General features: G+C 38.9%; 1 long non-coding RNA gene across 3 annotated transcripts in view; it reads right to left on the reverse strand.

Moving 5' to 3' along the window:
* Positions 1–633: 633 nt before the first annotated feature.
* LOC118157390 overlaps positions 634–13,257 on the reverse strand; it is a 25,459-nt gene continuing 12,835 nt past the window's right edge. Inside the window, exons 1-4 of one of the 3 annotated variants that reach the window (XR_004746624.1) lie at positions 6,621–6,647; positions 2,863–2,981; positions 2,596–2,687; positions 634–2,059 (exon numbers count right to left, since the gene is read on the reverse strand). This is a non-coding gene — a long non-coding RNA (uncharacterized LOC118157390). Of the gene's footprint in view, positions 2,060–2,595; positions 2,688–2,862; positions 2,982–6,220; positions 6,598–6,620; positions 6,648–13,257 lie in introns of those variants that run through there. The other 2 variants (XR_004746626.1, XR_004746625.1) reach the window with 2 other exon arrangements.

Consider the following 13,257-nt stretch of genomic DNA (forward strand, 5'->3'; position numbering starts at 1 on the left):
CTTCATCTTTTCCTAAGCCTCCCAAGGTACTTTCTCTTTCTGGGAATGTACTCATTCCATAGGGACCAGTTATAGGATCCTCTCTTCTAGCTGATTGTTGACCTAGGTGATGCCAGAAATAACACAGTCCCCTGTCCCTACCCCAACATGACAGCACATCTTTAGCTAACTGAAAGATTTCCATTGAAATGTCTCTGTGAAATGTTTCTGTTAGAAGACCTTTTTTTTTTTTTTTTTTTGCTAGTCATCATTTTCAATAGCATCCTTTTTCCTTAAAAACTCTGAACTTTGTTGAAACAAAACATTTTGAATTTTTTTTTTTTTTAGCCACAGATATTTTGAAATTATCTCTTCTTAATAGACTGCAGTCTCCATTTTTTCCTAAGTTTTCTATTGCCAATGGAGTCTTGAAAGAAAAGCTAGCAAACAAACAAATGAAAACCCTTCACTATATATTCCCTTCTTTTATTTCACAATAATATGATGCTCTTTATGATATGAAGTCATTGCTCTTTGATGTTCCTTTGTGCTGGGATTTTCAAAGGAAATTAGCTTCCAAAATACAATGACATTCAGCAGCAGAAGCTGAGTGCCTAACATCAGTGGGTCTTACTGAGAATTCAGCTTCAAGAATAGGTATTATTTCAAAACACCTGTACTTTCAGTACTGAGAAGATACCTGTCATCCACGACCTAGACACTGACATCTTTTGTGGTGTTTGGTCCTTTTGGAGATTTGTGCTACTGTGAAAGAAATGAACACCCACTGGAAAACATAAAAACTTTGATAGAAAGCCCTTTGTTTTTTAGGTTTTGTGTTTTTGTTTGTTTGTTTATTTTTGGTCAAAAGTCTTTATGTCATCTTTGGATACTTCAATCTAAAAGAGAAGTTAGCTAATAAAATCAAAATAGTGTAATCCTCCTTGTCTGCTGAATTATGCTTCATATATGCAGTGTTACTTCACTAGGTTTTGAAAAATGTATTTGAGTGCTTTATTATGAGGTGGTTGCTGTTCTGGAATACCTTTTAGAAATTGAGTGCCTTTGGCACTACCAGATTTGTTTTGCTTTGGCAAAGAAAAGCATTTTCAGTGAGCTGATGTCTTTGCAATTGGGCAGTTACTTAACAGAGAAGAGAGTCAGGATCTGGTCCCTACTAAGGGACCATGATTTACATGTAATGATCAGTTGAGGAAGAGGACATTTTCATTGTCAGAAGGAAGTGGAAACAAATCAGGAGACTGTTAATTTGAAAGAAAAAAAAAAAAAGTGGGTGAAGGTTATCTCTAAAGACAAGCAGACGACAAGCTTAGGAATACTTCGCAAGAAGCCCAAGGAGACAGCGAGTATATGGCAAGGATCTGACCCTGAGAACACTCAACAGGTTGGGTCCCTCTGAAGACCAAACCAGGCTTTCCTGGAAAAGTAATGTTCAGCTGCTCAACTTGAAGCACTTCTAATAACACACCTGGTCAAGAATTTTACTTGGAATTTAAATGTAAATAGCAGAAGGTATCACTACAGCTGAGAAAGATTTGGTGGGATTGCAACTGTGGGCTTATACACCTCACTTCAAGTCATATCTTAAAGGTTTTAAGCCATTAAGGTAGATGCATAGAGGCCAGCAAGATTTCACTGTTGATCCTGTAGTGGACTAGAACATAGCCGTCTCCGTTTGTTAAACAACATCCCACTGATCCTGGGAATTCTGTTTCCAAGCAGGGTCTTCTGGGAGGTGAATAAGCCAAACCAGAGCAGTTTTGCCTCTTGTTCCAGGATCAGAAGTAGCTCCCAAAGGCCTCTTATGAGAATGGTGACAGCAGTATAAAGTTCACCTGGATGGGGCACTTGGAACTTGTATCATATGGATTTTCTGATGTCAGTCAAATCCTTTGGAGCTACCGAAGTCATCAGGAATATACCGTGACTTTGTACAATTATGATCTCTGGCTGTGAGAGCAGTTTCCTTTGATCCATATTTCCTTCAAACTAAAATCACAGTCCAGATTCCCAGGCTGCTTTTCTGTATGTGGCTGGTACAAGCAGCTTCCCCTGAGCACTGCAGAAAAAGAGGAGAAATAGTTCACCATCAACTGAAATATACTCATCTATTCATTAGGATTGTGAAATCTTGTGAACTGTAAATTCCTAACAGAATTTTAATAAATTTAGTGAAAAGTTTTTGTTGTTGTTGTTGTTTTGCTTTTTTTTTTTTTCCTTCCCCCTCAAGGACTCAAACATCCTTACTTGCTGACGAAGGCTCCTCTTTTTGTTTCTGCAGTTGTAATTAGCCATCTAGTCCTTGAGACTATCAGAGCACCACTGTGCCTAATCAAGCCACTACAGACTACAGTATAAGAGATTCTCTATTTCCTCATTTCCTCCAGCATCCAGGGCATTTTTGTGAGCTGTATGGATGTTCTTCAACAAGCAGTTTCCCAACTCTTACAGCTACTTCTAGTTATACCATCCTTGCCTCACTCCTGGTGTAGAGACACAGCCAGCATTCCAGCTGTGTCCCCTTTGCCACTAATGACTGGGAGACAGGCTGGGGAGCAGTATGCCCATGTTTGACAGCCATCCATCATAGTTTACCTGGGATTCTAGAAGGGAAACAACACACCTCAGAGGCATATCCTGAAGATCTTTATAATTTAAATGTTTGTGGAGAAGCATGCGCCCCATAGCTGGATACACATTCATTAGATTTTTCCAGTAGTTCATTGCTTTAAAATAGTTTTAGTGACCCAGGGCACAGAGCCCAGAGAAAGTTCCCAGAGGTACATTGCTCATGCTAACCAAGCAAAGCATCATCTATCTCTCCAAGAGGATGAGGAAAAAGCAGTAGCCAAGTCTCCTCACCAAGACTGCTTTGGATTCAGTGCTGCTGAAGACTTTGTAGCTTCCTGAGCTGGAAAGCCACAGTAACCTCTCTGAATTTCACTGGCATTCATCCCACATGTTGTTTGACTCCTTCAAACCTGCACAAGAAAGCATTGTGAAGGCAGATATTTTGTGATCTTCCTAAATTCCATGTTGTGTGTGTTGTCTTACTCTACATATTGCTACATGAATGACAAAGGGACCACGTTTCTCTAGAAAGAATATTCCCAAGAAAAAATTAGCAAAAAAAAATGCAGTAGGTCAGACCATCTAGTTCACAATCCTGCTTCCAGCTGTGGCCAGAAGTGGATGCCTGGGAAAGGGTGTAAAAATAGAGCTAGAAAGGGATATTTCTCCACAATACTCAGCTTCCAACAGTTTCTTACTCAGAAACTTCCTGATCTGGAGAAATCATGTCCCCTCTTCCAAAAAACTCACCCCTCTGTTCTTTCTGCAGAGCGTAAAGCCAGCAATGAGCCTAACAGTTTAGCCTGTTTCTTAAAGCAATCAAGTGGAATTACATGTAAGTGTGCCCCTACTGAAGTCTTTCCATACGAAGCTGGCTTTCCTCCAGCCACGCTACTGGCCATTAGAACACAATGCTGACAGGCAGAGCCATCCTACCTCCACTGCTGCTTGTAGTTATTCTTACCAAAAGATACACTTCAAAAGGAAAAAAAAAATTGCATCAAGAGATGATGAAGGATGTTGTTCCCTCCTGTTTCCCTCCCTTCTCAGGAATGATGTGGCAATGGGGTTGGCTTTGCCCAGAAATACCAAGAAGTTATTAGCAATATTTCAGTATTCCTCAGTATTTTTCCAATGTCCCAGCAAAGCTGCTCTTGAGAAGATATAAAAATCATCATACCAAGAGAAAAATGTGTGGTATCTCTTCTGGACATAGAAAAGTACTATACATTTTTCATAAAAACCTACTGTAAACACTTCATTTATCTTGATATTTTAACTGTGATGATCAAAGTTGAAGCTGTGCTTACTATGCACTTGTTGTATAAGGTGATGGTGGGGAGGGAAGTCACATGGTATCATTTCCATTCCCTCATTGGCTTTTATGACCAAGTTTCTGGTGCAAAAGGCCCCAAAAGGAAGAAATTAAAATTCACTTCAGTTACGAATTCACACATCCAAGCCTAGGATTCATTTCCTATGAATGCTTATTAAAATTCAACTCCATGAATGTTCATGAAAAGACTTCAGAGTGGACACAAACTCTGGCAGCGTGAATTAAAGTTTCAAATGAATATTAGCCATCCTTTTAAGGGCATTTGTTAAACTCTATTTTACTATATTAATCATAAAGACCTCTGAGAGATGTCTTTAAGCTTAGTAATGAAATTAATCCATTAATTAAGGTATTTAGACTAAAATGTAATATTCCAGCTACTAGTATAATGTTCATTATTTAAAAAAAAAAAAAAAAAAAAAAGGTTGTACCTTTTAGAAGCACTTCAGTAACCATGTTGTTCCAGGATACAAAGGGCTATAGAGCATTGCCCATTCTGAATAGTCCTCTGAATGGGGCCTTTGTTTTGTGTGCTGTTTTGGTAGGAAATGGTTGCTATTTAGGTCTCCAAGAGGGAATATAGAACTATGCTCACCTAATCAAACAGACCAGTAAATACAGCAGTTAATCTGACAACTTCAAATTCCTGAATTGCATTTGGAGAAACAATTTAACACAAACAATCATGTAAGGCCTGCATTAATCATCCACCTTGGGTTACTAAGATGCACAATTTGTTTTAATTATTGCAAACTTGTAGTTCTAAGTGACATTTCTAGCAGTTGGTTGTTTTATTAAAACCAAGAGAGGGAAAAGGTAGTGTTAATCTTTTACATCAACAGAGTTGTAAAATAAAAGCAGTGTTATCATACATATCAGAAGATAGACCTATCATAAATCTAAGTCTAAAAAATGTAACTGTCCTAAGTATTCTACATAAAAGGAATGCAATTGCTTGTGGACTGAATCAGCTGTTGTTCTCCCTGGCGGCAAAATATTCCTCTCTGAGCAACCCAGCATGATGAATGTGAATTGGGAAGTATGGCTTGTTTCACTTGACTCATTAACATATTTACAATAGCTTCATAGTTACCTTGAACAGGTTCAGTGGGCACTTCAGAAACAAAAGAGAGAAAGGAAAAAAAAAAACACGTGCAACAAAAATTTCCACCTGCCACTTCAGCACAACATAGCACTTTAAAACAACAGAAAAAGGCTTTCTCATTTGGATATAGTCAAATATAAGGATATAACTAGTATATTTATGTCTTGCACCTTTCAGAACAATAGCAGTATCTTGCCTGTCTGTCCTGGCAATGTAACAAGTCACTTCAGCCAAAGCTGGCTGTGTTTTTAAAGCTTTACACAAACTCTTTCTTCCCTCTTAAAAAATAAACAAATAAATAAATTAAATAAAAATCCAAGCTTTTAAAAGAGCCAGTGTCACTTCTGGCTGAATTTTATTGTCTCCTGCACAGCAGAGGGCATTCTACCTATAAAGAGCAATTATATAGTACTGGGACAATTTGAATACTCTAATCAATGCTAGTTAAAGCTCAGATAAATAAGCTTTTACAGTACAAGGGCTCCTACTCTCCATGGAAATTATTGTTAATTTATTGAATCAATAATCTTGGAACAATAAATTATAATGCCTTTTGTTTTACTAAGCCCATCTTGCAGTGTGTTTTAAAAGCACAGTTTTATAAATATTGCAACAGGCTAGGAGGAGATTTTCAACCAAGGCTTTGTGTCTGTCCCATTATGCAAAAGATTAGATTGTAAAATCAAAACAACAGGGAAAAAAAAAAAAAAAGGAAAAAAAATAGTCAAAACCAAACAACCAAAAAATAAAATCAAACTTGAAGGAGCAGAGACACTGAAAAAAAAAAATAATTAATCCTTAAATACAGAAACTTCCTGGGTCGTATCTCAGCCTTTTTTTGGACTTCTTCAACTTCTTTACTAGCAATGCCTTTGCTATTTTATTTTGCATAAAGTATAGAATGCTAGCTTTATAAGAGATCAGATGTTTTAAAATATAAAACCAGAGACTGATCTCTGCTACAGCATTATTTTGGAATAGCTCTATTAACTTCAGCAGCATAATTTTATGTCTACATCAACGTAACAACAATTACAGACTTACCCAACAACTGAAAACCTTTTTCCTTTAGAAGCAATTTCTCCCCAGATAATATCAGTGGAATCAACTTAACCTTTTGAAAACATCATATTAAGGCTTGTGGGTATCACATAGATAATATCCACTGCTACGTAAGCTTTCCTACTTTATATTTTTGCACCACCTACTTGCAAGAGAACCCCCATCCATGGCTGTTAAGATAGTAGAGTAACATGATTAATCCTATTATAGTCTAAAAGTATGAAAGTGTTCCATACACCTATAGCTTGCTGAATCCAGTTTTTGTCAGTTCAATAGGATAATCAAACATTTTCTTGTGAGGTACCTTTTCCTGACAAAATGAGTTGGAGCAGAGACTGCTTGCTGTTCAAATGGGAGCAGTTTCACAACAGGAACAGAGATTCATAGCAGTATCATTTTTTTGACTTTGAAGATCTGGCTGTTCTGGAGTAAGAGGAGGACTTACGTGATGGTAATGAGAAAATTCCCCCGGCTTTAACATGCCAAAATTTCATCCTAGTTCTTTTTGACTAGTTACTCTCAAGTTTTCAATATTAGGATGCTCACTGATGAGAAGCCAGACCTTTAGCAAGGTGTAAATTAGCTTAACTGAGTAGGAATTAATGATTCTACACAGATTTGAAACAGCTGAGCACTTAGCCCAAAGACAGTTAATTCTGTATCCATGCTTAGGAAAGCAACTACATGAGTTGCTGTTTTGCTTCTGATCTCCTATTTTTGATGAAGGTTTTTGAAGCTGGAGCCACATTGCCTAGCTTATGTAAGCTTTGCTTATTACACAATGTGCTAAACATAAGTAAAAGTAGGCTGGATCATATGGGGATGCAAACCTGGCCAAAACCCCCAGAAATCACTGAGGTGGGTGTGAGGAAAATCAGCTGCTGTAATTATGATGGTGATTGTGGGGGATAAGGGAGCAGCCGGATTTGGCTGAGTTTGAAGCAGTACTTTTTGTTTTACAGACAGGGAGTGTATTTTGAATTCTCTTCAGATTGTTAATTTTTAACTCTTGCTGTTTGTGAGGCTGCCAGTGGCCAGACAGGAAGCATTACTTCAAATTCTGCCTGGATCACCAGACAGCATCCAAACACAGATAACTTCAAGATAGCTCTTTCTGTCACTGGCAGGCTGTGGCCACTTCTATTTATTTTTTTGATACCTCTAATCCAGTTCACTACTGCCCTTTTTCTGCAATCTGCCATAAACCTCTAGCATGCTGCATCCTGAAGATCCACGCATTTTTATCTCCATACTATGAGGTTCTCAGTCCCTTGTGCTCTGACTTATTTCATCAAACACAAATAAAGAACTTCTATGGGAGACCTTTACTATGTACCTATCTTCTTCTGACATTGTTTTACACTTAGCCTTAAGAATCTGCTTACAGGGGTGAACTTGGCTCATGAAGCATAGGATATTTCAGGAAACTTTGGATGAAATAAACTACTACTGACAGCCATTTTCAGTGGGAGTAGCATCTATTATTCAGGGACTTAAGACGACAGTATTAAAATCTACAGGAATTTTGTCATTGATTTAATCAAGTAGAAGCCAATATTTTAAAAGCTACATCCAAAATATAAACATCTATCACTTTGTAGTAAAATATATGGGACAATGCACATTTACAGTATTATCTCCAGGAAATAATTCACAACATAAATGGTGGTCCAGGGCTACACTTCTGAGTTTTCCCTGTGCTTCACATTAAGCTTCTCTTCTTTCTCTGCAGCAACTGTAAATAATTATCTTCTCTCTAAGAGCATCCCTAACACAGATGTAATTAGGGATCTTTGGAGCCAACATATGCATATCTTAATTACAGAACCAATATGGGATATTATTTTTTCCATTAAAATTGATTTGTGGTTGTTGGAGTGAAAAGAAAACCCCCCCCCCCCCCCCCCCCCAAAAAAAAAAAAAAAAAAAAAACCACCAAAAACAATGACAAAGACAAAACTTTCAAAACCCAGGGGCATCTAACTTAAAAGACAGTTATTTTTATGCTAACTTTGATTAGAATATTCTCAGCTAAACCAGCCACTCTATGACACTGAATTATTAAGAGGTGAACGATGGACTGTACAGCACCCATTCCTAGCAATGCTGGGAGAAGACATAAGATCTGAGTTTTCACAACAGTATATGCTGAATGATCACTTAACACTGAACCAAGTCAGTATATAAGTACAAAGTCAGTATATACACTATATACTGCAAGATCAGTTGTTCATGTACTGAAGGCAACTGTAAATTCCTAACTAAAATGCACAGTAAGGAATAATCAGATATTTAATCTGTTTAATTGAATTAACCCTTTGTGTTCTTGAGTTTCAAAAATGTTTTCAACAGTTTGGTTAGCCTTAGTGTATTATTTGAGAGAATAAAAAAAGAAAAGTTCCAACAGAAAGGAAAAACAGAAGAAAAGTTCCAACAAAGAGTTCCTGGGTTGACAAGACTTTTCTCATAAATCAAGAAAATAAAAATAGGCTTCAGAGATTATTGAAACATTACATACACTCATGGGATTGGATCAATATTTATGAGCAAAGCAAAATATGGAAAACACTGTGTGTATAATTACTTACTGCTTACAGCATTTGTATATTTTTTTCTTTAAGCTGTCATCAGCAACTTCTCTAGAATGATTTTAGCATCCTTTGTTTTCTGTAGAAGCAAGGACATCTTCATTCAATAGGCTAATGCCTGAGAGAGAGAGAGAGAAAGAAAGAAGGAAAGAAGGAAAGAAAGCAGAAAAGCTTGGTTTTCTTCTCCATTCTGATACTAACCTCCTTAGTCTTTATTTCTCCCCTTGAAATTAGGAAATATTAACAGTTACTTTCCTCAACAGGTTGTGTTTGTGAGCATTATAATTCCAGAGTGATAATATGCTTCACAAATGTCTCATAAATTAAACAAACCATTTTCACAGATGAAGTGGGCTTCTGTGCAAGTGTTGTTTTTTTGTTTTTGTTGTTTTGATAAAAGTGAATTAATAATAATAATACATGATTAATTCTTTCTTAGAATAAAGGAAGACTTTACAACTGATACTACCAATCTCCTTATTTGTTTTCCTGTTCAAGCTCTTTACCCTGTACCTCTCATTACATCATACCTTTCTTAATCCAGATATATTTGTAACAGCATTGCTTTCTTCAGATTTTTTAATATATACCTGTTACTGGTGACTTGTCCCTCTCTAGGGACACTGAATATCACATATTCTTTAGTCATTGAAAGATACATAGGTGTGAAGACAAGACGTCTATACTAGAATGATTTTCACTAGTAGATATGACAGAGGTATTGCTGTATTTCTTGCATCCTAGCTTAATTTAACAATAGGCCAATGGACAACCAAAGTCAGCAGCTCTATTTAAGAGATGAACCCGTAAGTGTTCTGGCAGGGACTGAATCTATCTTGATTTCTTGGCTTGGGCATCTTATGCAGTAAATTTTGCCAGTCCTGAAGCCCAGATGACCAAGTGACCAAGAAATATTTTTCAGTTTCTTTCCATCTGAAGAAGAGCAATTACATGGTAACTTTTCATGAGGAAAAGACTGATACTCAAAGAGATCTGCTCCCTCATCTAGGTGGTAAAACTCAGGCAAACTATGCCAACATTTCCCCCTTTTTATTTTAATATTTTCTAACTTATTTTATGATTTTTATGTGTTGTGGTTTTTGTTGCTTTTTCTGACTGGATTAAGTGAAGTTTTGTTTTATGGAAATTTCATGAGGTCACTTGGATTACGAGTGTACTTACTGAGTAAAAAAAAATAAGCATTAAGGTTTGGGACATTTCACTTCAAGATCAGTGGCTGAGCAGAAAAAAGCATGACAACTTCAAAACATTATAGAGAAAGTGCATGTGCCAGGTATAGTTAACCAAGGCCATGTATCCCAAGATCCCAAGATGCTGTTACTGTTTATAACATGTATGCCTGTTGTTATTTGTATTACAGAACAAGAGAAAAATGTGAAGAATATATTGCAGTTTTGAATATTTGTGAAATTCTAGATAGAGGTATTATTTTCTCTGTCTCCCTTATGTTGCCTGTATCAGGAAGAGTAAGACTCCAAAGAAACATAGGGTCACCTACCAGGAGTGCCAGAACCACAACTGGGAGACAGGAACAAGAACTTGTGTCTGAAATCAAGCAATGACAGCAATTACCCCCACCAACTGCTCATCATTTTGCATCTCCAAAAGCGCATGCAAATCAAAATTAAATGCTGTGCGTGATATCTAAAAGGCCATGGATAAATGTCCAGTAAGCTCATCTCACCGCTCAGAGGGCAAGCTGCTGACATGCCTCTGTGCTGACTAGGAAAAGCAAAGGAAGACCTGCAGAAGGAGAGTACTCAAGGGAAAGATGATTTCTCCACTGACAGGGCATGACTGCAGTAATACTGAGAACAGTTTGACTGTGCGCTAGCCCATTGCCAGTTCTTAATCAAAGCCCCAGGGCATTATTGAAATCGAAGTATTAAATAATACTCAGTGATAGTGAAGGACAACTAGGATCACAAATTATTTCCCTGCAACTGTGAGGGCAATGTATGTCCCTCAAGTGCCCAGCATTTCACTCTTGACTGACACATTGGAATTACTCCTATAAATACAAATCATATCTGGCATATGATAGCATCCGAGTGCTTTCTAGGATTTTTTAATTGTATGACAACTGTAATCCTCTCTTTTTACCACCTGAGTATGTAAGATGAATAGTTTGATTGGTTTGGAGATGATTTTTCTATGGTTCGTTTGTCTGTATAAGTATCTTTCATATTCCTCTGACCTGTGGTGGTATATATGTACTGCAAAACTTATCATTATTACCTGGCAAGCACTTATAAGGAGAGAATTCAGCCCAATGCAGGTGCTTCATAAAGGATGTGAATGAAGCAGTACTTGCCTGGGGGAGGGTCTCCCTAGCCTTGGTCAGTGGATTCGCCATCCCAGGCTGCCAATTCAGCTAGACCTCTCCCTCAGGTGGCAGATTCATCATTCAGATAAAAAACAAATCCAGTGCCATGTTGGATCACATACAGGAAGAAAATCCTAAGTTACTTCACCAGATATTTACATGTTAGGACTGAGAACTGAGCAGTAATGCCACATGTCTCTCTTTTGCCTTTTTTCTACACTGATGGACTGAGATATTTTTCACGTATTTATCAGACACAGGTTTCCAGGGTTAGCTCGATTCAAAGATTGGTATGGGTCCCTGGTGCACTGAGGTTTCAAAAGCCTCAGTGTAAGGCTTTCAATGGCAAGTTTGTCAGCTTCCCACTAGCACCGCTTCAGCCTTGCATGGATTCAGCCATCGCTTGCAAAGGGGTGAAGGTTGGGCAGCAGGGGGACAAGCCACTTCCCACAGGGCTCTCTCCCAGGCTCTGGGAGGGCTTCTCCCCTCTTGCTTCAGCTCTCAGACCAGACAAGGAGCAGACACACATTCCTCCTTGGCTGCCCTCAGCCTGTCTCCAAAACTGCTACGGCTGCCCACAGTAAGCCAGAGGGACAGGCATACCAAAGAGATGGAGGTGGACAGGGCTTCTGGCCCAGCTTGAACTCTCAGAGCAGCCAAGGAACCCGCGCGCCGCGCCGCCTTCCCAGCGGCTGTGTCCTGACCAAAGCACACCCAGCGCATGTCCTCCTACCATGTCAATCGTTCCTCTCTGAACCACCAGCCAAGGGCTGTTTTTTAATACAGCGTCACGTAAGGAGAGGGGGCAAAGAAGTAGGAGCTCATTGTGGTATTTATTTCTTAATATTATTGTACTAATTTTTTGTTTGTCCAGCAGCTGAGTCATCTCTGCTTCCTATGGGACATGGCTCCAACTGCTGTGAAACCCAGTGGCAAAGGCAAAGCTGATTAACTGTGGGCTCCCCTGCTGCTGAATCCAGCCAGCAAGCCATGTACGGGCCATTTCCCTGGCAAAATTTGTGTGTTTATTGAAAATTGTAGATGGATTTTCTCCCACCTTGCCTTCCTCCCTCTCTGCCATAAGGAAGTCTCACACACCAGGATGCTTTTTGGTACTAGGAAGAGCAACAGCTGGGGCCAGCTTCTGCCTACACCCCTCTATAGGTGCTGCAAGGATGTTAGGTAAGGGTGGAATAAGGACATGGCTCACAACTACAGCCTCTGAGGGATACATTTAAAACTGCTGTGGGAAGAGCCCCCAGAGACCCCCAAAAGGAAAGCCCTGTTAAAATCTGGATGGTCTGGAGAGGGACAAAGCACATACTTCCAATGACTGACCAATGTAAGGACACAGAGGCTACAAGCAGCTGGCACTGGGACACACTGAGTTCAGTTGTTAAGTGTGGTTGACTGACCAGATTGCTTGGATTGAAAAACAAAACAAAACCTTACACATTGCAGCTTGATGACTACTTTGATGACTACTACACAGACTTTTCTTTCCTGCATGGGACAAAAAAAAAAAAAAAAAAAAAAAGCATGCATGATGCAATTGTTTTGCTTTGGCTTTGACAGCCGGTAGTATAGTGAGCTTCCTTACCAAACACTGTCCGCTCGCAGGCAGCAATGACCTGTGCTGCTCAGACTGGAGATCAGGGATTGCTCTGTTACCAGACTGTTCAAGAGGGTTAATTTCATCGCTACAGGCAGACCAGAGATTGTTTTGAAATCCGACTGATGCATTGACACAGATGCCCATAAAAGCCCTTTGAAATCCTTGGCCTGTTGGCTTTAGAGGCTGGGCTTGCCTGCTCAGGAGGGGTGAGGTGCTGCCTCGGATCAGAAAAGGGCTACTGTCACTTTGTGATAGAGTCATTATTTTCAGCTGCCTCAGCTTCAGTCAGACCAAATGCCAGGTCAAGAATGCAGCCAGCCAAGCCAGAGGACTCTTCATTCACCACAGGCAGTTTGATAGTTTATCACAGTAGGCAAATAATGCAGAACCAGGGCAGAGAAATCAGCACCAATGTAGATAACTGTTGCACTGTTTTTGTTCTGAAGCCCTTTTTGATATAAAAATACATATTTTTTAATTGAAAAAAGTGTTTTCCAATTAAGTGTTTTCCCCTTTTAAAATTCTTAAATTTTCCAGTTTAAAGAATTTTTCTTGCCAGTTTGATTTCCTCTTCTTTTTCTCACATTTTCCTTTCCTTTCCTTTCCTTTCCTTTCCTTTCCTTTCCTTTCCTT

Source organism: Oxyura jamaicensis, chromosome 1 (assembly GCF_011077185.1).
Source record: "Oxyura jamaicensis isolate SHBP4307 breed ruddy duck chromosome 1, BPBGC_Ojam_1.0, whole genome shotgun sequence".
NCBI lineage: Eukaryota > Metazoa > Chordata > Aves > Anseriformes > Anatidae > Oxyura > Oxyura jamaicensis.